Below are 25,492 nucleotides of genomic sequence, written 5' to 3' on the forward strand. Positions count from 1 at the left end.
GTGGGCAGTGAGCATCCAGGCAGGCACGTCGGTACGTGTCCCAAGAGCAGGAGACACGTGAAGGTCACACAGGGGACACAGGGCCTCAGGAGCTAGACTCTAGCTGGGGTAAGTCATAGAGGAAACTGAACTTGGGCCAAGCATCGAGGTCCAGAGGATCCAGATGGCCCCGAGAGCAGGAACTGGAGGCAGGACTCAGCCACGGGAATAAAGCCTGTTAGACCTGAGATCAGGCCAGAGAAGGACCCTAGGCTGGCTGGCTCAAGAACAAATCCCAGAGACATCTGAACTTTAAATTCTCCCCAACTTAGGAAAGGCCGAACCAGGGACCACAGCAGGGATGACCTGATATGAAGATGACCAAGTGGCCCCAGGGAAGGTGTCTGGGAGGCTGCAAAACACAAAGCCAGACAGGCCACTGCGCTCAGCGGAGAAGGTAAGTGAGTGTTGCAAATTACTTCAGGCTTGGATTTGAATATGTACAGCTTGTTCAAGGCACTAAATACACAACAATGATACTGTGAGACCAGCAATGTGGCTAACCTTAGGGACTGGAGGCATGACATAGTCACTGAACAGATGAGTTTATACTTAATATGTATAATGTGTCACTGTACACAGAGAAGAAAATGAGGGTGTAACAGGGCTACCACCAGGAAGTGCTGCAGATATGCATGGTCAGGGAGGACTTCCTGGAGGAGGTGAGGTGTGCCCCAGACCTAGAGGACGTAGGTCGGCAGAAGGGAGAGAGAACATTTACCCCCAGTCCCTTTGCAACTTGTGACTGCTCAGAGCACTCCTCAGCTAAGCAAGACAATTTACGAAACTACAAAATAGCTGAGGGCAGGAAAAGAGAAATTAATCCTTGGCTGCTGTACTTCCATCTCACAGGTGAAAACCCCCTGGCATAATAAGGGGTAGCTGATTAGTGACAGGGTCAGATAAGCAAGGATGCTCCACTCCCTGAGGCCCCTGAGGCCATGATCTTTTCGAAGATAGGAGTGCAACTCTCCTTTCTCCTGCTAATTAGAGTTGGCTTGGGCCTTAGGGTGAAGGTTTTGACTAGTCTGGGATTTTTCTTTGTTTTGTTCTGAAATGGCTGCTGCAGGAGGGAAAGGAAATGACTTTCTTCTGCACTAGCAAGACCAGTTGTGCTCTTAGATGCAGGCCAGAAGGCCTGGGCCCTGTGGCTACCCCCTCAGCCTGTACCCTTCCCCACAGGCCTTGGGGGCACAATCAAGATCACGTGTCCCTTTCCTATTGCTGCTACAGCCACTGAACACAGCCTCAAGGACACGAATTTATCAGAATTCTCAGGGGTGTGACAGGGCTGTATCCCTTCTGGAGGCTCGGCTCGAACTAGGCTTGGGATCTCTCCCCTCTCCAAAGCCAGCAGTGGCTGGTCTCTCAGGGCATCACTCTGACCTCTGCCTCGCTCTTCTACTTTTAAGGACCCTTGTGAACGGGGCCCACGTGGATAATCAAGATATACTCTCCTTATCACAAAGATAGTTATCAGCAACTTTAATTCTGTCTACAACCTTAATGCAACATGAGAGAGTCACAGGTTTCTGGACTGAGACCTGGGTGTCTTTGTGGAGGGTACTCTTCCATCTACCATTAAATTGCTGAAGTCAGAGGATAGCATGGATTTTATTTAGCCTTGGTTTATAATTTTAAGTATCTAGAGATATGGTGATGTGGCTTCCTGGGCCCTCGCTCCAGGCCCCAAATATTAGGGCTGCTCAGGTGGCAGGAGTGGCTGTCCCAGGTGACAGGTGCGGCAATGAGGACACGCTGAGTAGTCCTTTTCGGACAGCATCTTCTGCCTCCGGACACAGTTTCCAAGGCTTCCCCCAGGCTGTGGACCTGCTGGGGAACGTGTCGCCCTCATCGTCTTTCCTCTGATTCACACTCTGACTCCCAGTGCTTTGCTCTCCTTATGACAGCATTCCTCCCAAAGAAGGCAAATTTCCGGTTCTTTTTGCTTTTCACTTTTACATGAAATGGTAGAAGCAAGGGAAGAAACCTCCTACTCGTCCCAGCCCCAGTAGTACAGACACACCAAAGGATGCCCAGCTGTCAGGAAGCCAGAGCACATCCTACAGTGCATCGCTAAGCAACTATGAGATCAACATCTGTTGCCATGGAGATGTCCCTTCATGGCCATTCTCCAGGCAGAGCAGAGAAGTGCATCTGGGAGGAATGAATATGCTGGCCTGTGCCAGAGAATGACAACATCTGATGGTCTGGAGCAAAAACACTATAATCAAGGTGAAATGTTGACGAGCAAGAGAGTGCTAGGGGGAGGAAGAGGGAGGGCAGGCCCTGGGAGATGGGTCCAGCAGGGAGCGACTGGCCAGAATCAGACCCGGGTGCTGGTCACCTGGCCCCTCTCAAAACACAGACAAGCCAAGAGCGGCCTCGACTCCTGCCAATCTGTATAGTGGTGCATAGGCCAAGCTAGCCTTGCACCTTGGGGCCCAGGATTCCCCCCACCTGGAGGGAAGGCACTGAACAGCGGTGACATTCTTTCTCCTGTTGGTTCCAGGCAAGAAAAGATGCCTCTTGCCGCTCTTGCTTTGCCCTGCCTAGGGAACAGCGACACCTGCTTACCTAAGACAAACCCTGTTGCTTCCAGCTGTGCTGTAACATGAAATGATAGCAGAGGGTAGCGGGAGAGAACAGGATCCACCCAGTACCTGCTATGTCCCAGGCACTGCACTATGTGCTTGATACAAACCTCAACAAATCCTCCAGGTCTGCCCGTGGAGTGTTAGAGCTTTATATTAAAGCAGGGTGTTGTGGCTCAGAAGAGTGAGGGGGCTTATTCAATATGATGATAAGATAGCAAACTTTTAGAATTCACTTACTATATGTCAGACATTGTTTTAAGCTCTTTGCAAATATTCATTTTGTGCTCACACTGACACCATGCGAGGTATTATTACCTATCAGTTAATAAGTGGCAGAGCCAGGCTTTGATGCCTGGTGTGCCCTTCCACTGCATACGCTGACCCCACTATCACCATTAAGATGCCAGCTTAGGAAGTGTGGGGTAAGGCACACAGGAGTGAGTTGATGATGGATTGCATGTTGAAACAAGATGCCAAGTGGGATTTTCCCTTGTGTCCCAGACTTGCAGCCAGGGACCAAAGCTGAGGCAAAAGGCACTGAGGACCCTGTGTTCTGAGTTCAGAAATTTACCTGCAATGGCGCCAGCTCCTCCCCACAGACCCAGGGAAAAAACACCCTCCTATCGAACAAGTGCTCTGCCCTCCCGACCCGCTGGCGGTTCTGGAAGGTGCCGGAAGAGGCCTGGGGGTGGGCAGGGAAGGCAGGGCCCGTGAGATGGATGGAATCCCCAGCAAGGGGACCATCAGGGACTCCCTGGTCACTGGAGCATCAGCAGCAGGGGGTGGATGGCCTGGTCCAAGGCTGTACCATGTGCACCAAGCGGCAGATCTGAAGACAGATGTGAGGCATGCGACAAGAGGGAACATTCTGGAAACACGTGCCCAGTGTAGGTCCTCCCCCACAGTGCAGAAGAAGAGGGTGCCGGGCAGTTTCCTCTGACTCCCAAGATCAGGGACTGCCTCTGGTCTAGAGATTTCTGAAGGCAGAGGCCAGGTGACACTCGGAGTTTCCTCATTCCACTTGGTAATGCCTCCTTCCTGCCCTCCCAGCACCCATCCCCAAGAAAACCTGGGTCTGTTTTTTATTGCTATAGATTAGTTTATGCTTTCTAGAATTTTATGTAAATATAGTTATATATTATTACGTACTCTATATTGTTTAACTTTTTCAATCAGCTGAATTATTTTGAGATTCAACCACTATTCCTTTTTATTGCTGAGTAGTATTCCATTGTATGAATTCCTTTAATCTGTTTATCCATTCACCTGTTAATGCACATTTATTGCCCATACAGCTGCTATGCATATTTGTGTCCAAGTCTTTGGGATGGACACCTGTTTTCATTTCTCTTGGTAAATACCTAGGTGTGAAATGGTTGAATCACATAAATGTGTGCTTAACATTTTAAGAAGCTATCAAACTGTTTTCCAAAGTATACTAATTTATATTCCTACTAACAGTATATGAGAATTCCAGTTTCTCCAAATTTTCTCCACATTTTTGCCAAGTCTTGATATGATCAGTCTTTTTAACTTTAGCCATTCTAATAGATGTGTAGTGGTATCTCAGGGTAGTGGGTTTAATCTGCATTTTTAATCTAGCTGTCTTCACTTTCATTTATTTTACCAAATGGTGTATGGGTTTGAGCATCTTTTTGTGTGCTTATTTGCCATCCATGTTGTTCTTTGATCTGTTCAAGTCTTTTGCCCATTTTTTAATTAGGTTGTTTTCTTACTACTGGTTTTGAGCATTCTTCATATATTCTGTAGGCGAGTCCTCTATCAGATCTATGTTTTGCAAATGTTTTCTCCTAGTCTAGTTTGTCTTTTTAGTCTCTTAACTGTATTTTTTGAAAATCAGAGAATTTTAATTTTGATGAAGAAAAAATTATCAATTCTTTCTTTCACTATATGTGGTTTTAGTGTCATATTTTAAAATATCTTTGCCCAGCACAAATTTTTTTTTTTTAGATAATTATTTTTTATTGAAGGGTAGTTGACACACAGTATATTACATTAGTTTCAGGAGTACAACACAGTGATTCAACATTTATATACATGATAATTCTAGGTACCAGCTATCACCATACAAAGTTCTTATAATATTTTGACTATATTCCTTATGCTATACATTACATCCCGGTTACTTATTTATTTTACAATTGGAAGTGTGTACTTTTTTTTTTTTTTTTGTGAGGGCATCTCTCCTATTTATTGATCAAATGGTTGTTAACAACAATAAAATTCTGTATAGGGGACTCAATGTCAAAGTATAATCATTAATCCACCCCAGGCCTAATTTTCGTCAGTCTCCAAGCTTCTGAAGCATAATGAACAAGTTCTTACATGGAGAACAAATTCTTACATAGTGAATAAGTTACATGGTGAACAGTACAAGGGCAGTCATCACAGAAACTTTCGGTTTTGATCATGCATTATGAACTATAAACAGTTCAAATATGAATATTCATTTGATTTTTATACTTGATTTATATGTGAATACCACATTTCTCTCTTTATTATTATTATTTTTAATAAAATGCTGAAGTGGTAGGTAGATGTAAGATAAAGGTAGAAAACATAGTTTAGTGTTGGAAGAGAGCAAATGTAGATGATCAGGTGTGTGCCTGTAGACTATGTGTTAATCCAAGCTAGACAAGGGCAATAAAACATCCACGGATGCAGAAGATTTCTCTCAGAACGGGGGGGTGGGGGGGGTTCTAAGCCTCACCATTGTTGATCCCCAATTTCTCACCTGATGGCCCCCCTGCGACTGTGCCTGTCTTAGGTTGTTCCTCCCTTGAGGAATCTTACCCGTCTCTGGCTAACCAGTCATCTTCCAGGGCCATACAGGGGAATGTAAAGTTGGTAAGTGAGAGAGAAGCCTTATTGTTTGAAAGGGTTAGTTTTTTTACTTCTTTGCATATTTATGCCCTGTGGCTTCTATGCCCAGCATTTGTCTTGAGGTATCTTTACCACTTGGAAGAATTGTGATACATGGTAAATTCGATACGAGGCATGAATTCTATTTAGGGGTTATAATTAGGAAGGAAGAAGAAAAGCTATAGAAGTTGCAGATGGAAGAAAACATGGGAAGATTGATTATTTCTTTGGCATATCTTCTTGTAGAGTAACTTCAGCATGTATAGGTTTTAAACTACTAATTAAATTGCACACACACATTAACATAATAAGAATACAGTTACATAACCAAAGCATACCTATAATTACCAGCCATCTCCAGTGAAATCAAGAAAAACAGTTAGGCACCTTAGGCATTTGTGAAAACTTATCTATGATATGGTGGATATTGTCCAACTGAACTTGAACAGTCTGACAGAAATCAGACAATTTAAAACAACCCATTCCTGGGGACTGTTCACATCCCATATGTTCTTTTAACAGTAAATAGTCTGTAGTTGTAAGATTTTGGAGTGCTACAATTTGCACTTCTCCTAATTCTTGGTTGAGTTCCAACAGTATAGATCCAGTCAAATTTGTTGTTTTACTGTATGCACAGGCCAGCTTAGATACCTCCTTCTTCATTCCCATGGCAAGTCCAGGAACTGGTGGGATGAGTGCATCTACACCTGTAGCAGTGCGTGGATCTTTGTTGGGGTTTTTTGATGATCATCTTCTGGCATGAGTCTTCCAGAGAGTGCTGATGTTGGAAGTTCTTTTTCATATCGTATCTTAGTTCATTTTCAGGGTAGCCAAATTAGGCTTTGATCCTCTGTATGAGCACAAACAAATCCTTTGCCTACCCTTTTATATGCCCTTTACACCATTGTGTAGAACTCATTGGAGGTCACCACAAAGAAACTGCTTTTTTTTTTTTTGTTATCATTAATCTACACTTACATGATGAATATTATGTTTACTAGGCTCTCCCCTATACCAGGTCCCCCCTATAAACCCCTTTACAGTCACTGTCCATCAGCATAGCAAAATGTTCTAGAGTCACTACTTGTCTTTTCTGTGTTGTACAGCCCTCCCCTTTCTCCCACCCCCCCATGCATGCTAATCTTAATACCCCCCTTCTTCTTCCACCCCGTTATCCCTTCCTACCCACCCATCCTCCCCAGTCCCTTTCCCTTTGGTACCTGTTAGTCCATTCTTGAGTTCTGTGATTCTGCTGCTGTTTTGTTCCTTCAGTTTTTCCTTTGTTCTTATACTCCACAGATGAGTGAAATCATATGGTATCCCTCTTTCTCTGCTTGGCTTATTTCACTGAGTATAATACCCTCCAGCTCCATCCATGTTGCTGCAAATGGTAGGATTTGCCCTTTTCTTATGGCTGAGTAGTATTCCATTGTGTATATGTACCACATCTTCTTTATCCATTCATCTATCGATGGACATTCAGGTTGCTTCCAATTCTTGGCTATTGTAAATAGTGCTGCGATAAACATAGGGGTGCATCTGTCTTTCTCAAACTTGATTGCTGCATTCTTAGGGTAAATTCCTAGGAGTGGAATTCCTGGGTCAAATGGTAGGTCTGTTTTGAGCATTTTGATGAACCTCCATACTGCTTTCCACAATGGTTGGACTAATTTTCATTCCCACCAGCAGTGTAGGAGGGTTCCCTTTTCTCCACAGCCTCGCCAACATTTGTTGTTGTTTGTCTTTTGGATGGCAGCCATCCTTACTGGTGTGAGGTGATACCTCATTGTAGTTTTAATTTGCATTTCTCTGATAATTAGCGATGTGGAGCATCTTTTCATGTGCCTGTTGGCCATCTGTATTTCTTTTTTGGAGAACTGTCTGTTCAGTTCCTCTGCCCATTTTTTAATTGGGTTATTTGTTTTTTGTTTGTTGAGGCATGTGAGCTCTTTATATATTCTGGACGTCAAGCCTTTATCGGATCTGTCATTTTCAAATATATTCTCCCATACTGTAGGGTTCCTTTTTGTTCTATTGATGGTGTCTTTTGCTGTACAGAAGCTTTTCAGCTTAATATAGTCCCACTTGTTCATTTTTGCTGTTGTTTTCCTTGCCCGGGGAGATATGTTCAAGAAGAGGTCACTCATGTTTATGTCTAAGAGGTTTTTGCCTATGTTTTTTTCCAAGAGTTTAATGGTTTCATGACTTACATTCAGGTCTTTGATCCATTTTGAGTTTACTTTTGTATATGGGGTTAGGCAATGGTCCAGTTTCATTCTCCTACATGTAGCTGTCCAGTTTTGCCAGCACCATCTGTTGAAGAGACTGTCATTTCGCCATTGTATGTTCATGGCTCCTTTATCAAATATGAATTGACCATATATGTCTGGGTTAATGTCTGGATTCTCTAGTCTGTTCCATTGGTCTGTGGCTCTGTTCTTGTGCCAGTACCAAATTGTCTTGATTACTATGGCTTTGTAGTAGAGCTTGAAGTTGGGGAGTGAGATCCCCCCTACTTTATTCTTCTTTTTCAGGATTGCTTTGGCTATTCGGGGTCTTTGATGTTTCCATATGAATTTTTGAATTATTTGTTCCAGTTCATTGAAGAATGTTGCTGGTAGTTTCATACGGATTGCATCAAATCTGTATATTGCTTTGGGCAGGATGGCCATTTTGACGATATTAACTCTTCCTAGCCACGAGCATGGGATGAGTTTCCATCTGTTAGTGTCCCCTTTAATTTCTCTTAAGAGTGACCTGTAGTTTTCAGAGTATAAGTCTTTCACTTCTTTGGTTAGGTTTATTCCTAGGTATTTTTTGTTTTGATGCAATTGTGAATGGAGTTCTTTTCCTGATTTCTCTTTCTATTGGCTCATTGTTAGTGTATAGGAAAGCCACATATTTCTGTGTGTTAATTTTGTATCCTGCAACTTTGCTGTATTCTGATATCAGTTCTAGTAGTTTTGGGGTGGAGTCTTTAGGGTTTTTTATGTATAGTATCATGTCATCTGCAAATAGTGACATTTTAACTTCTTCTTTACCAATCTGGATTCCTTGTATTTCTTTGTTTTGTCTAATTGCCGTGGCTAGGACCTCCAGTACTATGTTAAATAACAGTGGGGAGAGTGGGCTTCCCTGTCTAGTTCCCGATCTCAGAGGAAAAGCTTTCAGCTTCTCGCCATTCGATATAATGTTGGCTGTGGGTTTATCATAGATGGCCTTTATTATGTTGAGGTACTTGCCCTCTATTCCCATTTTGCTGAGAGTTTTTATCATGAATGGATGTTGAATTTTGTCAAATGCTTTTTCAGCATCTATGGAGATGATCATGTGGTTTTTGTCTTTCTTTCTGTTGATGTGGTGGATGATGTTGATGGACTTTCGAATGTTGTACCATCCTTGCATCCCTGGGATGAATCCCACTTGGTCATGGTGTACGATCCTTTTGATGTATTTTTGAATTCGGTTTGCTAATATTTTGTTGAGTATTTTTGTATCTACGTTCATCAGGGATATTGGTCTGTAGTTTTCTTTTTTGGTGGGGTCTTTGCCTGGTTTTGGTATTAGGGTGATGTTAGCTTCATAGAATGAGTTTGGGAGTATCCCCTCCTCTTCTATTTTTTGGAAAACTTTAAGGAGAATGGGTATTATGTCTTCCCTGTATGTCTGATAAAATTCTGAGGTGAATCCATTTGGCCCAGGGGTTTTGTTCTTTGGTAGTTTTTTGATTACCGCTTCAATTTTGTTGCTGGTAATTGGTTGTTTAGATTTTCTGTTTCTTTCTGGGTCAGTCTTGGAAGGTTGTGTTTTTCTAGGAAGTTGTTCATTTCTCCTAGGTTTCCAAGCTTGTTAGCATATAGGTTTTCATAGTACTCACTAATAATTCTTTGTATTTCTGTGGGGTCCGTCGTCATTTTTCCTTTCTCGTTTCTGATACTGTTGCTTTGTGTTGACTCTCTTTTCCTCTTAATAAGTCTGGCTAGAGGCTTATCTATTTTGTTTATTTTCTCAGAGAACCAGCTCTTGGTTTCATTGATTTTTGCTGTTGTTTTATTCTTCTCAATTTTATTTATTTCTTCTCTGATCTTTATTATGTCCCTCCTTCTGCTGACCTTAGGCCTCATTTGTTCTTCTTTTTCCAATTTTGATAATTGTGACATTAGACCATTTATTTGGGATTGTTTTTCCTTTTTTAGATATGCCTGGATTGCTATATACTTTCCTCTTAAGACTGCTTTTGCTGTGTCCCACAGTAGTTGGGGCTTAGTGGTGTTGTTGTCATTTGTTTCCATATATTGCTGGATCTCTATTTTGATTTGGTCATTGATCCACTGATTATTTAGGAGCATGTTGTTAAGCCTCCATGTGTTTGTGAGCCTTTTTGCTTTCTTTGTACAGTTTATTTCTAGTTTTATGCCTTTGTGGTCTGAAAAGTTGGTTGGTAGGATTTTGATCTTTTGTAATTTACTGAGGCTCTTTTTGTGGCCTAGTATGTGGTCTATTCTGGAGAATGTTTCATGTGCACTTGAGAAGAATGTGTATCCTGTTGCTTTTGGATGTAGAGTTCTGTAGATGTCTATTAGGTCCATCTGTTCTAGTGTGTTGTTCAGTGCCTGTGTGTCCTTACTTATTTTCTGTCTGGTGGATCTGTCCTTTGGAGTGAGTGGTGTGTTGAAGTCTCCTAGAATGAATGCATTGCATTCTATTTCCTCCTTTAGTTCTGTTAGTATTTGTTTCAGGTATGTTGGTGCTCCTGTATTGGGTACATATATATTTATAATGGTTATATCCTCTTGTTGGACTGAGCCCTTTATCATTATGTAATGTCCTTCTTTGTCTTTTTTTTACTTTCTTTATTTTGAAGTCTGTTTTGTCTGATACCAGAATTGCAACACCTGCTTTCTTCTCTCTGTTGTTTGCATGAAATATCTTTTTCCATCCCTTGACTTTAAGTCTGTGCATGTCTTTGGGTTTGAGGTGAGTCTCTTGTAAGCAGCATATGGATGGATCTTGCTTTTTTATCCATTCATTACTCTGTGTCTTTTGATTGGTGCATTCAGTCCATTTACATTTAGGGTGATTATTTAGAGGTATGAACTTATTGCCATTGCAGGCTTTAAGTTTGTGGTTACCAAAGGTTCAGGGTTAGCTTCTTTACTATCTTACTGTCTAACTTAACTCGCTTGTTGAGCTATTATAAATGCGGTCTGATGATTCTTTATTTCTCTCCCTTCTTATTCCTCCTCCTCCCTTCTTCATATGTTGGGTGTTCTGTTCTGTGCTCTTTTTAGGAGTGCTCCCATCTAGAGCAGTCCCTGTAGGATGCCCTGTAGAGGTGGTTTGTGGGAGGCAAATTCCCTCAACTTTTGCTTGTCTGGGAATCGTTTAATCTCTCCTTCATATTTAAATGATATTCGTGCTGGATACAGTAGTCTTGGTTCGAGGCCCTTCTGTTTCATTGCATTAAGTATATCATGCCATTCTCTTCTGGCCTGTACGGTTTCTGTTGAGAAGTCTGATGATAGCCTGATGGGTTTTCCTTTGTAGGTAAGCCCCCAGCACAAATTTACAAAGATTTTTCTCCTAAGTTTTCTTCTCGAAATGTTATAGTTTGGGGTTTTATATTTAGGTCTCTGATCCTTTTTGAGTTAATTGTTGGATATGGCGTGGATTAAAGGTATGGATTGAAGTCTGTTTTCTGCATATGGTTTTCTAATTGTTCCAGCACCATTGAAAGTAGGGTCTTTAATTTGGGATAGTTTCTATTGCTAAGTCTTGAAGCACGGACATACTCTTTACTGTGACCCTCTACCATGTGCTTTCAAAAATATCAGACGAAGGCAGGTACTGGTGGCAACTGGCATGAACCCCAGAAGATCAGCTGCCGCTGGAGGGCAGGCACAAGACTCCACCCTTATCCTGGACTCTTCTCTTCAACAAGGAAAAAGCTTTTAGCTACTGTAAGGACAGGAAGCTAAAGGGCTAGGCTAAACCCAATTACCTGTGGAAGAAGATAGAAACAAAAGCCATTCGACACTGGAGGAGGGGTGGGAAACCCTTCTGCCCCCTGTCCAGGGCTGGTGAGTGGCAAGAGACCATTCAGTTTCAGGATCCTGCTCTGATACAGAGCAGAGGCCCACTGGGGTTGGGGGTGTGGTAAGACAAGAAGCCTTCCCCTGCCCAAGATACCCCCCAAGTGCAAGGTTAGAGTTCCACAAAAGTTGGGGGCAAGAGTAATGAGGGCTGGATGCACATCAGCCTGCCTAGCACCAAGGCTCGGTCAGAAAACCTGAGCGCCCTGTCTGCCCCAATAGGAGGCTCGTATTTTCATACCTAGTACTGAGCAGTAACAGCCTCTAGCTTGGAAAGAACTTACAGAGTCCCCTTCTGGGTGCAGCATGCAGGGCCCTCTCGAAGACTGGCGGGGGGCAGTGCATAGGAACGCTGAGAAAAACTTTCTGGCACCCTAGACCCTGTGCTAAGTGCAAGGTAGCAGCAGTCTTCCACTGGAGGGATGCAAAGTCTGCTGCAGCAAAGTAAATAATAACAATTACAACACCCAAATCCCGTGCAACTGCTGATTCTAAGTGCTTCAACCCCCACACTAACTGACAGAAGAGGGAGACCCACATCTGGCATGAATTTCATTTATCTCAGTCTTTACTGTTATTCTGCACAGGATGTTTAATGCATACATTAAAAAATATAAATGTACACATACACAATTATATGACACACACAGAAGAAGGTGGTCAAAAGTTACAAACTACGAGGTATGTGATAAATAAGTCCCAGGGCTGTAACTGCCCTGGACATGATGCCTGTAGCTCACGCTGCTGCATGACAGCCAGGAGAGTTAGGAGGAGGGTGAATCCCAAGAGTCCTCATCACAAGAGGAACTTCTTTTCTTTTTATTGTACCTCTAGGAGGTGATGGATGTCAAGCTATTGTGGTCTTCATTTTACAGGACATGTTAATGAAACCATCATGCTGAGCGCCTTGAACTTAATACACATATAATCGGTATACCTTAAATAATAAACTTTATTTATTTCCTAATAAAACTGGGAAAGATGGTTTATTAACCAGCATAGCATGGTAGAGGGGAGGGAGGAGAAGAGGAAGGAAGAAGAGGCATGCTTCCTTCTTATTTATAGAAGCAAGTGAATATATGTTTCTAAATAAAGCTAAGGATATTACGTAAAGCTTTAATCGTAAAGATCAACCGTAGAAAAACAAACAAACCACCTTCCTAACATGAGAAGAACCACACAGAAAGAACAAGGCCAATAAGAAAGAGTAAGAAAGCCGTAGTGTGAAAGACCAAAAGATAAAATAAAAAGACAAAACAAGAGTTGTGACACAGAAGTGTGTGGCCAAACTCAGAACACTTAGCCACGTCCATAAACGTAAATGGACTAAATTCACGTCCTAAGAATATTTCCAGGTTGGTTCACAAAACAAAACCCAATTCTGTGCTGTATATAAAAGACACTAAAGCAAAATGGTTTAGGAAGGCTGAAAAAGAGAGTGGGTAAAGTTGTTGAGAGAGAGAAAGAGGTACAGAAAAAAACAAGAAACAAAAAGAATGGGCAAATGTCAAGAAGAAGAAATCAAGAGTCGTGAAGCAGATACAAGGAAAGGAAGAATTCAGATCAAAGAAATCATCAAACAAGTCAAAGAAACACAGGTGATAATGCCAAAGGTTATAATTCACAACTCAGGTGTATTATGAATATCTATATGCCACTCAACATAGCAAATTTCATACAGAAAAAATTACAGGATGTAGGAGGAACGGACGACACAGCAGGATATTTTACTTTGTCTCTCAGCTTAGAGCAGATCAAGAAAATAAAAAGAAATAGATCCAGTTACAGTCAACTTTAGTAAGAAAATAGGGCAAACTCTGTACCCCAATAATCAAGAACACACCTTTCTAATGCCCAAGTCAGTATGAACTCTCATGAAAATACTGTATTAAACCACACAGAGAACCTCAGTACAGAGTATAGGTAATACTCTCTGATCACAATGTAGTAAAAACTATATCTGAAAAAATCCTTTTCATCTGTCATAAATTCTCTTTAAACCTATTCTGAAGTTAAAGGCAAAAATACTAAAAGAATTGCTAAAAAATAATGAAAAATACTCATATTAAATCCAGTAGATAAACAAATAAAGCAATTCTCAGGGGATAATAAGCCTTGATAGATAAAACAGTTAAAGAAAGGAAATAAAACTGATGAATTAAAAGCCAACTTGGAAAGAGAGAAAAGCAACAGTAAATGAAGCAGAAAGAAGGAAAAGATAAAAACAGTAATTAATTTGATGACAGAGAAATAGAAATAATAAATGAATCAAAAAATCAGATTTTTTAAAAAGAGCAAATAAAATACATAAGATATTGACTAACCTAATTGAAAAATTAAAAAGACACAAAAACAAAAAAAATGGGAATAGAGAAAAAGTTAAAACAATCACATGAAACTGCTTTGCACAACTACTAAGTAAATACATCTTAAAACCTTGTGAAATGGAAGTCAGTCCAGGCTCAAGGGGTTGCATGAGTAATGGAGCCAAGACTCCACCCCAGTCTTCTGACTCCCAGGTCAAGGTTCTTCCTTCCAAACATCCGTGGCTTCCTGCCTGGAACCTCCTTGGCCAAAGGCTGGGAGGTTTAGGTCTGCCTAGCGTCTGCAGGACGGGAGATCGGCTGCAAGGGGATTTGAAGAACCCGTGAAATAAAATCATCCATTGTTGTCCCAGGGGATCAAAAAAAAAAAACAGTTGAGAAGGGTACCCCCTATTTATGGAAACTCAAGTCCTGCTTATCAGGATCAGCCAGTGCACTGGCAATAGAAGAAGACCCTGCAGGTCACAGTGTACCCCACCCCACAGCTTTCTGGGCTGACTGGACTCTGACCTCTCCCCTCACTCCGCCTGACTGCCTGGGGTCCTCACACAGGCCCAGCCCTGGCTGTGCTACTCCCTCCACTCTTCCAGTTCTAGGATGAGATCCCAGCTGGCTACCATATGGGCCTTTGTCTCCTCAAAACCTGACGTAACACCCAAGAAGGAAGGGGTCACGCCAGCATCCCCAATTCCAAATGTGGAGAGCATCCAAATGAGAGCAGGCTCCGAGGGAGAACACTGGGCAGCAGCCTCACGGGGGTGCAAACAGAATGGAGGAAGGGAAAGAAATACCAAGTGAAAAGAAGTTTTAGCTCCCCAGACTCCTATCCCCAGCCTCTGTGTCCAGAAAGCAAGCTCTAGTATTAGTGTCTTGTGCATTTTTATTCTTCCAAAGATATTCCATACACAAAATAGCATATATGTACATATAAATAGGTTACATACATGCACTCACATTATATTATATGTTAACATCAAACAGAGCCATTCATTCATTCATACATTCAATCATCCATTTAAAACAGACAATGCTAAGGGTACAGTGACAAGCAAAACCCAGCCAGGCCTGCTCTCGGACTCCAGCGGTGCGGCAGACATTCCCCAAATAACCACACAAATGAAGTTATATTAATTAGAAGCTGAGATTCAGTGAAGAAATATGTGTGAACATCTGAACTGAGCAGCTCTGCCACTGACAACCACGTCTGTCATTGTTTAACAGACAGTCGCCAGTGCCCCAGGCCCAGCCACAGACACATTTTCTTCAAGGCTCCGATATGCTTCCGATTAAGGCCCCAAGCTGTGACTCACTGCCCCCTGCCATCTGCTGCACAGGGCTCACATGACTCACCCCCACCCCGCCCTGTCCCCCAGGAGGGTTTCAGAGGAACAAGAGACAGAATTATTCCATGTGACTCAGGCAGAGAGGCGTAGCTGGGCCTGGCTCCCACCCACTGCTACCTCCTGTCTGAAAAACAGTGGTGGGCATTGCTCTGGCCTCTGGTGACGCACGTGCTGGTGGAGGGCTGTCCCCTCCCGGCAGGCGTCCTCAGAGCCCAAGTGATTGATTTCCCAGGGCAGGAGCTGAGCTTGCCAGGGAACAAGTGGGGAATCATGGCACCATTCCACTCCTGACTCTGCAGGCCCTCCTGACCACACCTTTCAGCAGAGTCCCCAGTCCGGCTCTCTGGTCCCCTGGCTGGCTGAGGCCTGGCCAAGTATGGCCATGCATTTGCACAAGGCTGCCCCAGCACCTCAAAGTCCGCACATCCAGGCAGAGTTCCCCGTCCTCTCCTGGGGCCCAGCTTTGCCTCCTGCATCTGCATCCTTGACTTACTCCTTCTTCACCCTGGCTCCTTGTCTGGGAATCCTGGAGCTCACATCAATTCCTTCCCTTCCTCATTCCCATCACCCTGTCCCCCCAGTTGGCCCCTTCCTGCCGCTCTCCTACTCCGGCCTTCTGTCAGGCCCTTTCCTCCACAGAGACTCTGCCAGGAAGCCCCTCTCTGGCTTCACCGACTTCTCCTCACTGCCCTCAACGTATTTTCCTAAATGCTTCTCGGTGGCAATTCCCTCCCCTCTTCTAGTATCGCTTCAAGGTCTATGGCAAAGACCACGAACTCACAGGCCCACGGAGGGCAGGCAGGTGACACGGTGGATGGAAGCAGGCTGATGGTGAGTTGGTGATGGGCCACAGTAAGGAGCCGTGAGCACTAGGGCAGCTTGTCCCACTTAGGGTGGCCACCACCTGGCCACAGCCAAGTGTAGCCACGAGAGAACCACGGATGGCCAGGCCTTCCAGACATTCGTGAGAACCCAGCTTTGTTTCTTAATTTATAGAAGTTGGTAACTAATTCACATTTGAAACATGCTGAATAATTTCCTTATTCCTGCATTTTTGGACCTTCCTTAGTCTGGATCCCACCTACACGTCCAGCACCATATCCCATAGCAGTTATTCTCCCTGCTTTTGGCCCAAACCACGCCATGCTCCAGGACCTGCTAGCCCGTCACACTGACACTGTTCCCCATGCTGCCTGTGCTTTCCCATCAACGTCTATCCAAGTTCTCCCCACCTGTGAAGGATCACCTTGTGCCACCCCTTAGCGCCCCCTAAAGTCTGATTGCTCTGACCCCTTCCACATTTTCCTCTGCACATCATACCGCATCCTAGTACAAGACACAGTCTGACCTGTTTCCAGCTGTGTGTACCCCCTTTGTCCTTACATGATTGGAGACTCTTAGACGCAGACACTCTTATTCTCAGAACCTGCCCATGGTAGCTATTTCAGGAATTGTGCAAATTAGAACTGAGGAAAGTGGGCGATACCACACACAGTGGCCTTGGGAACTGGAATTTCTGTGTCCCAAACCCATTGCACACCCAGGGCTGCCTCCTCAGCCTAGCTTCGTAGGTTCACCCCACTTCCCTGGGCCTCGAGCCCTTAGCCCCAACCCAGCTTGTCATGCATGGAGCCCAGCACCTGAGGAAGCTCTGAGTCACTGTCTAAGCTCCAGCCTAATGCACTTCCCAGGCCTTATTAGTACCTGGCTCACTTCTTGCTCTGCAGTTCCGCTGTTTATGGCTGGAAACATCTGTATGAAACGGGCCTTGCCAGAGTGTTTGCAGCTATCCTGCACCCCAAGTCCTGGTCCCCTTCCGGCTGTTTATGACTGTTTGCTGTGGAAACGGCTGGTCTTGTGGCCCAGGAGGGAGCAGGTGCAGAGAACCGAGAGAGCAAATGAGTTCATGCGAGTCCCTGAGCCTGCTTCTCATTCTGACCCTGAGGAGAGGGGAGTGGAATGTGGGCTAGAGCAGCCAAGGGAGGGTGTGGGACACAATAAAATGTGGCTGGTTTTCCGAGAGTTGTGAGCTGTACGTGAAATGGCCTCCAGATGTGCGTCTGAGAGGTGCCCTCAAGTTTGAAGCATGCTGTTAGCAGTCTCCTCATGGGGAACCAGAAAGGCCCTCAGGAAGAGGCGGCTTCATTTGTTTCTTCGCACATGGGCCTGCTCTCATGGTGCCTGTGGGGGTGGCTGCGGGGTCCCAGGCCCTGAACACTCACATGGGCCTTGGTGCCTTAGAAACTAGCTTCTGTTAGGACACAGAATGTGTATATGGCCACCTCCCTGGCAGGGGCCCGTCACCCCTGTGCTCGGTTCACATTTAGATGAGAAGGGTTGTCAAGAGGCCAAATGAAAGGCTTGCTGGGCACTAGGGATATGATTTACTATTGGTGGTGGTATCCAGAGGCCAAGGAATCACCACAGAGAAAGAAAGATGCACCCTGCTAATGGACCGGAACCCGGGAGCAAATGCTCGCCTTCCACGCCTGCGTTCAGACTGCATTCAACAGCACTTTTTCAGTTCCTCCTGTGTGTAGAGCAGAGTGTTAAGCTCTGCAGGAAACGGGCAAGTCAGGAGTCCTGGCTGGAAAGTGCTTACAGTCCACGAGGGGAGATAAACCATATAGATCACCTCAAGGGCAAAAGGCCATAAGAAAGGAGCTTGGGAAGCGAGGGAGAGCCTAGAAGGACAGGAAGTTTGAGCCTCGTGTGCAGACACCAGGAGGGGTGTCGGCAAGCACAGCACAGCATGGCAGCAGTGGTGATGGGGGAAAAGTAGGGAGGGCAGAGCCTGAGCACGCTGGAGAGGCCTGGGAAGGCCACATCTTCCAGTGCACCTGGCCAGTGGCTTTGGGATGGGCGAGAGTCCTGCTTTGCAGGATTCCCTGAACGGTCACAGATGGGACTGGTCATCAGTGAAGAAGCTGGCTAATGAACATGGGTGTCTCTCCCGTCTGGGCCAAGAGGCTGTTTCATTGCTGACATGAGATCACAGCCCAGTTGTGGACAAACAAAGGGCTCATCCCATCAGCAGTATCTGCTTCAGGACCCCAACATCGCCAGTCCCTTGAGACTGCATGCTGGTCCGGTGGTCAAGGTGAGGCTCTGCAACATCCTCCTTCAGGAGATGGTCAGGCGCCAGGTTCATCCTCCATGACTTTGGCCTTGGCATTTCCAGTTGTTTCTGCACCAAGAGGAAGGTTTTCCCTCCAAGCAAATAATCATCTGGTCTCCATAGTTAGAGCCTCTGTAACCTCATGACAAGTCATGCTATTTCCATATGGGAGCTGGGCATCTGCCTGGGTTGCTTACAGTCTCTCTGCTCAAGGCCCTTGCTGCATGACAAGCACACACCCAACTTCTCCTTGATAGGAATCACTTCCTTGAACAAGGCGCACAAGTCTTCAACTACCCCCCACCCCATCCCTTTTGGTTAAGTCCCTTGCCTTCTCTGGCTTGCTCTTTCTGCAGGAGTCAAAGGGCTGACTTATACTGGGAGTGGGAGGAGATTCCTAATCCTGGCATTAGAGGGCTGAATCACTGCTTTAAAGATCCTTACCAACGGTCCCTGTAAGGCCTGGGAGGTTTTTGAGAATTCAGCTCTGCCTCTAATTCCCCACCCCTCATCTCATGCCAGAGTTCTTGAGCAGGTTGGCAGGTCAGACGTGACTGTGACCCAAAGCCACACATCAAAGACTGAGGAACGGCTTCATGATTCAAACAGCGTCCATGTTCTTTTACTTAATGAGCCTCCCAGACCTGCTAATAAAAGCTCTACCCAAAGAGAAGTTTCATGTGCTGAACTAACTCACCCAGCACAACAGCTCTCAGGTCAGAGGAGGCCTGTCTTCTTTGCAGATTCTTACTTCAAGAAAAAAATGTTCTAGATCAAGCTAAAAATGTTCTAGAAATGTTCTAGCTGCTTTTGTGATCAACTGGATACTTTTGCACAAGCCCTCGGTTGGAATGACTAACCCATGGAGCGTTCACATCTGAGGGAGACCAAGGGCTTTGAGAACGATCCCCATACCCTCAGAGAAGCAAGTGATCCTGGGGTCTGTTCCCTGTGTAGAGTTAGTTGTGTGTGACCCAGATTCCGGGAGCATGCACAGGGCCCATGCTGAGCCAGAGCAGTCACAGACCTCATCAATCATCCATCCCCACCTTCCTGCCATTTTGTATTATTTACCAGGTACCCTTTTTCAGGTCGGAGGCTGCATAGAGTGCTGTTGAAACTACAAGCCTGGGCTGGACCTTTCTCTGGAATGGTACCAAGGGATGATCTGTTTCCACAGGGACCAATGAACAGAGGTGACAGAGCTGGTTTGGAAAAGTGACTGCAGGCCACTCTACAAGGGCCAATTATCCTGCCTCATGCTCAAAATGAAACTGTTGTACATGTACAATTCAAACTAACCTCTGAAATGCACCATTCCAAATTTTAACTGTAGGAATAAATCAGAAATGCAAGTGGTAAATCCAGAGCCTAACTTAGCTACCAAAAAGGGGAAAGGGCAGGAAGTGATTTTTTTTCCCTCACTTACCACATGTCATGTGTTTTACATCCATCATTATATCATCCTTTTGATAGCCCTGAACTGGGTATTATTATCACTAACTTCCAGTTGGGGAAACTGAGGCTCAGGCGAGTTGAGCAGCCTGGAGCTCTGCCCAGTTTCAAGCAGTGGGCCCATGATGACTTTGGAATTGAACCCAGATCATCCTGTGCCCAGAGCCTGTGCTCCCTCCAGGATGTCCTCAGAAAATGACAAATTCCACCTTCAGACTGGAATGACCTCAGTCTCAAGCTTGAGCTTTACCGATTCAGGAGAAAGCTGCTGGCCACCAGAATGATCAATGGTGTAAATGAGGGCAGAGAAGCTGAGCCAGGATTAGTTCATCATATGGTGCCAGCTAAGAAGTGAACTCTGAGGGAAGCCGAGGGCTCCTCGCCTACTGTCGCTCGTGGCTAGAGGGAGGAAGGGAAGGAACAGCACGACGCCGGCCCTGCGGTACCCATGGCCTGCCTGAAGCTCTGCTCTGTAATGGGAAGTTTTGCAAATGTGTAATACCTCCTCCCCTTTAATTCTCTGAGGCTGCTATGGTGTGTTATCCCCAGGGAACCCACCCACAGTGGGTGGATGGAGACCAACTGTGGGTGCAAGGGAAGGTCTGGGTGTGGGAGCCATGCCAAGAGCATGTGCCTTTGCCTGGATCTGCACAGAGCAGATGCTGGACACACAAGTGGAGAGCTGGATGGATGGATGGATGGATGGATCGATGGATGGATGGACGGATGGATGGGTGGGTGGGTGGGTGGATGGATGGATGGGTGGGTGGATGGATGGATGGATGGATGGATGGATGGATGGATGGATGGGTGGATGGATGGGTGAAGACACCAGGTCACAGAACAATCTAAGGGGGAGATTCCAGAGCAGGCTTGGCAGTGGATGGGGGAATGTGAAATGATGGTGCTCCCTTTCATATGGCAAGTGGATGCCTTAGCCCCATGGCCTCCCCTGAATTGGTAAGGGATCACCCCAGTTCCACACCCCCATAGCCCATCCTTCATACAGCACTAGGTGTGGCCTCTTCATTTACAAGGTAAGCCAGGTCATGTTACTCCCCGTAACAACTCTCTGATACACAGACATCTTGTCCTGTGGCCTACACACTCCTTTGTGAACCGGCCCCGCCTCCTCCCGCTGCCACGCCGCAGCGCAGGTTCTCTGCTGCACACTACTGCTCTCCTGGCCGCCCCACCACACTCCGGACCAGAGTAGCTCAGTAGATGCTGGTTGACTGAGCAAGTGAGCAAGGAGATTGGAGCTGCTCCTCAGGTCATGCCTGCTCCTCCATCTTTTTTTCCCCCAGCTTCATTGAGATACTGACACATAAAATACGTAAGTTATGTACAACACAATGATTACATACATGTAGGTACTACAAAATGATTATCACAATAACCACAATAGTAAGGTTAATACCTCCACTCCTTTATGTAATTACGAGTGTATATGTGTGTGTGTGTGTGTGTGTGTGTGTGTGTGTGTGTGTGTGTGTCTGTGGTGATAACATTTAAATCTATTCTCCTAACAACTTTCTAGTACATAATACAGTATTGTTAATTACAGTCACCGTGCTGGTATTGTACAATCCCCAGATTGTATTAATCTTACAGCAGGCTGTTCGTATTCTTTGAACCAACATCTCCCTCTTTCCCTGACCTCCACCCCCTTGCAACCACCATTCAGTCCCTATTTCTCTTGAGTTCAGCTTTTTTAGAATCTGCATGTAGGTTAAGAACATACAGTATTTGTCTTTCTCTGACTTATTTCACTTAGAATAATGCCCTTAAGTTTCATCCATGTTGTCACAAATGACAGGATTTTCTTCTCTTCTATGGCTGAATAATATCCCATTGTATATACCTACCCATCTGCTTTACCCAGTCATCCACTGATGAATAAATAGGTTGGGTTCCAGTCTCCAGTCTCAACTCTGACTCTTAGGTTGTGTTCACATCCTGACTATTGTGAATAATGCTGCAGTGAAGGGCAGAAATTATTTTCATGGGGGTGCACATATCTTTTTGAGATAGTGTTTCCATTTCCCTGTATAAATACCCAGAAGTGGAGTTGCTGGATCATATGATAGTTCTATTTTAAATTTTTTGAGGAACTTCCATCCTGCTCTCTCTATTGGCTGCACCAATTTACACTCTCCCCAGCAGTATGCCAGGGTTCCCTTTTCTCTCCACATCCTTGCCAACACTTATTATCTCTCGTCTTCTTGCCAACAGCTATTCTAATGGGTGTGAGCTGATATCTCATTGTGGTTTTGATTTGCATTTCCCTGATGTTTAGTGATGTTGACATCTTTTCATGTACCTGTTACCCATTTGTGTGTCTTCTTTGGAAAGGTGTCTATACAAGCCCACTTGCCCATTTTGTTGTTTTCTTTTAGCTACTGAGTTGTATGAATTCCTTGTATATTTTGGATATTAACCCTTATCAGATAGTTTCCAACTGTTTTTTTCCATTCAGTAGGTCACCTTTGTATTTTGCTAATTGTTTCATTTGCTGGAAGAAGCCCCCAGTCTTTTCCAATCTCCTCCGTCGGAGCAAAGGGACCTCACTTTGGAGATACCCAGTTCTCCACTATCTTTAAATAGCTTCGACCAAACTCCCACTCCCTCCTTTCAGCAGCTAGAAGTTCTTACACAGCCCAACCTCCGTCATGACTCAGTGAGCATTTGAGTCCTAAAGAGGGAAAGTGACTGAGCCAAGCTTAGGGAGAGGCAGAGCTGAGCCTGGCACTGGCTGCCTCCTGGAGGGAAGTGCCCCCTGCTGCAGAATCAGGGGGAACACTGAGACTCCGAGCAGCCACACAGAGCTCCCAAATGGGGCCACTTGCTTCATCATGCCTCCAGGGCCCTGACAGGCAGCGACCCCACATGGAGTGCAGTGCAGCCTGTGAGTTCCCTGGTTGTTCCAAGGCTGCCTCTCATCTGAATGAACCCCTGCTACCACCAGGGTGCTCGGGGAACCTCAGCCCCGACAAGGTTGCTTGTACATGTCTAAGAGCAACAGGGAAGTAGGGAGGAAGCCGAGGGGGAGCATCGAGAAGAGAGGGCGTCTTAGCTCACCCTGAGGTGGGAGAGAGAAATAATTCCAGAGGGGGCATTTCGGAGTCAGTAGAAGGGAGGGTGCTGGTGTGGGGGGCTGAGGGAAGGGGATGCAGCAATAAAATGGAAAATTTCAGGTAGCATCACTTTGTACAGTCACCTAGCCCATACAGGATGTGATGAAAACAGAGGCCCTGGAGCTGAATCTGCCAAGTCTTCCTGTCTCAGCTCTGACTCCACCAGCTAGTAACTCTGAGACTTTGGCAAGCCACTTAATCCCTCTAAACCTCAGCTTCCTCACCTGCAAAGTGGGGCTAGCAGTAGTACCTCTCTGCAGTAGACTGTACAGATGCCTGGTGAACATGATACTACCCTGGTAGAGTCTCCTTGCACACTGACTCTGGTGCTGAGTCTGTGATGAGCTTTGGCCAAAGGGCCATTAGCACAGGTGACACGAGTAGCGGTTCGTGAATACTTGCACACTGGGGTTTGTCCTCTTGAACATTTCTTCTTAGAACCCAGCCACCATGCTGTGGGAAAGCGCAGGCATGCATGTGGAGAGGCCTACATGGAGGAGAATCAAGGGCTGGCCAAGAGCCTCACTGAGCCCGCAGCCAGTTGCCAGCACTGCCTGCCAGCCTGGAGGCTGAGGCCACTGCGGCCCTTCCAGCACATCCCGAGCCCCAGTCAGCACCACGGGAAGCAGGAGAAATGCCTAGGCAACCCAGGAGTGTTACTGTCAGTCTCCTGGGCCCAGGAGCTCAGTTACACAGCAAGAGAAGCCCAGACTCTGTCTCGTGGACTTAGGGCGAGGATTTAGAAAGATACTTCACATAAGATGGGCAGAACAGTGCCTGGTATGATGCAAGGACTCCATACATGTAGCTGTTATTTGTACTGTGGCCACTTGATGATCACTACAAGCCATGGAATATTGATGCTCTCTGCTCTCCACACATGCACTCCTAAGTTACAGGCAGGATGGTTTGTAGCTTGCAAAGCACTTTCTCATACTTTATCCCTGTCATGAGGATAAGAACCCCAAAAGGGTTAAGGGTCATGAACCCCAAAAGGGTCAAGACTCTCCTAAGTGGCTGAGTTGAGACTCAAACTCAATCTCTGAATTCCAAGTTCAGTGCCATTTAACACCTAACACTTCCTCTCATGCACCGATGACTGGTCTTGAGAAGAAAAGCCACAGCTCAGAGGCTTGGTAGTTCCCTAAAAATGCTTAGGATTGCTTCATAACTGCATGATCTTAAGCAAAATACTTAAAGCATGCCTTAGGTTCCCCACCTGAGAAAGGGAGGTGGTGCCCAGGGCCGGGCTGTCTTTCATGGAGGAACGCCATGAGATGGCGTGTGAGAAAAGGGCGATGGATTTTTGGCAGTTTTCTGTAAAACTTTCTGACGGGATCTGGCCTCCTCCTGGCCCCACAGAGGGTGTGTGTCCTGCACAGGACAGTCAAGGGTGCACAGCAGGCCTGATGCCCTGCCCTCTGAGCAGGCGGTGTTTAGGAACAACTGACCTGGTGGTGGCGGGGGAAGGCATGCCATTGGCGTCTGTCACCGAGGAGGCCTGGCTCTGGCCCTGGGCCCTGAGCAGTAGAAGCGGCAGGCAGAAGCTGCCCTTTGTTCTGGCTAATAACACCAGCCTTCAGACATTTGCAGGCCTCACTCACAGCTGCTGCCCCTTGACCTTCGTTTCTTCCAGCCAAGAAAGATGACGCACTGGGCCAGCCTCTCCCACCCTTAATATTTTCCTTCACGGTCTCAATAGGAAGACTGTGGGGACATTTCCTGAAAAGTGAATGGGGACCATGTGGCTTGGGTGAATGACATTCTCCTGCAGTGGAAACACTAGTGACAGACATCTCAGTCTCAGCACATTTGATAAAGACAGGAAGGGATGAACGGGCGAGCCTCGTGGCTGTCTGCGGAGAGAAGGATCTCAGCAGAAGGAGCCCCAGGGCAGAGAATCAGAGGCAGGGGGTACACCTCATCCAGCTGCCCTGGATGTTACCATCTTATATGAGCAGGGGGCAGTCATCAAGCCCAAGAAATGCATGACACAGTAATATTAACTGATTTCAGATGTTAATATTAACATACTCAAGCTTTGCCAGGATTCAGTCCCGGCTCCCACTTGGCATGTGTGGTCATGTGTGGCTTTCTAGACTTCCCCGTTTCCCAGTTGGTGGCAGTTTTCAGTCTTTCTTTGTCTTTCATGACCCTGACACTTTTTTTAAGAACACTGGTGAGTTAGTTTGTAAAATGTCTCTTAATTTGTGGTTGTGTGACGTGTGCTCACGATTATGGTAAAGTCATGCATTTTTGGCTCTGACGATGTGCCTTTCTCAGGGGACACATGACATCAGTATGTCTTAGGCCTGGTGATGGAGACTTTGGTCACTTGGTTATGGTGGTGTTCTCCAGATTTATCCACTAGAAAGTTCTGTTTCTCCCTTTGTAATTATTCACTGTCTTATGGGGAGATACTCTGAGGCTCTGTGGATTTGCTGTGTTTCATCATATACTTTTATTCACTAAATTTAGGATCCATCAATCCTGCAATCATCAAT

At 45.5% G+C, this 25,492-nt stretch overlaps 1 long non-coding RNA gene across 2 annotated transcripts in view; it reads left to right on the top strand.

Moving 5' to 3' along the window:
* Window positions 1-25,492, top strand: part of LOC140843974 (uncharacterized) — a 52,161-nt gene that overhangs the window by 17,145 nt on the left and 9,524 nt on the right. For both annotated transcript variants that reach the window (XR_012121976.1, XR_012121977.1), the window contains exon 2: window positions 312-436. This is a non-coding gene — a long non-coding RNA (uncharacterized lncRNA). The remainder of the gene's footprint in view (window positions 1-311; window positions 437-25,492) is intronic.

Source organism: Manis javanica, chromosome 1 (assembly GCF_040802235.1).
Source record: "Manis javanica isolate MJ-LG chromosome 1, MJ_LKY, whole genome shotgun sequence".
In the NCBI taxonomy this organism is placed as follows: Eukaryota; Metazoa; Chordata; class Mammalia; order Pholidota; family Manidae; genus Manis; species Manis javanica.